Source organism: Orycteropus afer, unplaced genomic scaffold (genome assembly GCF_000298275.1).
Source record: "Orycteropus afer afer isolate SDZICR_OR568_19922 unplaced genomic scaffold, OryAfe1.0 scaffold01534, whole genome shotgun sequence".
Lineage (NCBI taxonomy): Eukaryota > Metazoa > Chordata > Mammalia > Tubulidentata > Orycteropodidae > Orycteropus > Orycteropus afer.
Window position 1 is genome coordinate 5,564 of NW_006923121.1, and position 722 is coordinate 6,285.

General features: G+C 55.1%; 1 gene segment (V, D, J or C); it reads right to left on the reverse strand.

The window, feature by feature from the left end:
- The window catches only part of LOC103213303, a gene marked incomplete at its 3' end in the record, with an annotated part of 6,559 nt that overhangs the window by 939 nt on the left and 4,898 nt on the right, over positions 1-722 (reverse strand).

A 722-nucleotide genomic window follows, 5' to 3' on the forward strand; every position in this document is an offset into this window, starting at 1 on the left:
CATCGGGCGGGGCCAGGTTCTCAGCACTGACAGCCCCCAGACTCCTCAGGAACAGGCTTCCAGTGCCCCCTGCTGTCCTGACTCAGACACAGCCACTGGGTGGCATGGAGACCAGAGCCCCTCAGTGACAGCCCCTCCCTACTCCCTGCTCTGTGCACTGTCCTGTCTTATGGCCAGGATAGATGGCCCCTCTCTGTGGTCTCCCCAGTACCTCAGGGCAATCTCCTTTCTCTACTGAGACTCCCCAGGGGCACCTGTCCATGGCTCCAGGGACTGGCCATGGGGTCCTGACTGAGCTGATGTCTCTCATAAAAATTCCTCTTAGATCAGGAACCGAGTCCAGAGCAGAGACTGGCCGTCATGGATGCACTCGCTTGACTGTGCAGGGGTCCGTCGGTTCTCTCATGTTTCTCCTGCCCTGGTGGCCTGAGCTCTCAGCCTGTGGTTCCCCCGTGGCACTAGCAGGTCATGACATGCAACTCTGCAACTTCTGTCAAAGTGTCCACAGATTTGAAAACAAATTCATGCATAAACTTTGACAAAATGACCTACTTCTAGGAGTCTACTCTCTGAGCACAGGGACCCAGGGTGCAGGGAGCCAGGCCCAATTGAAACCCTTTGCAGCATTTTACTTCACGCAAGAAGGGCCAGCATGCTGTATGGTTGAGGATAGAACGAGTTCAAAGTTCAAGTTTCCCCAAGCAGTGGTACCAGATGCATGG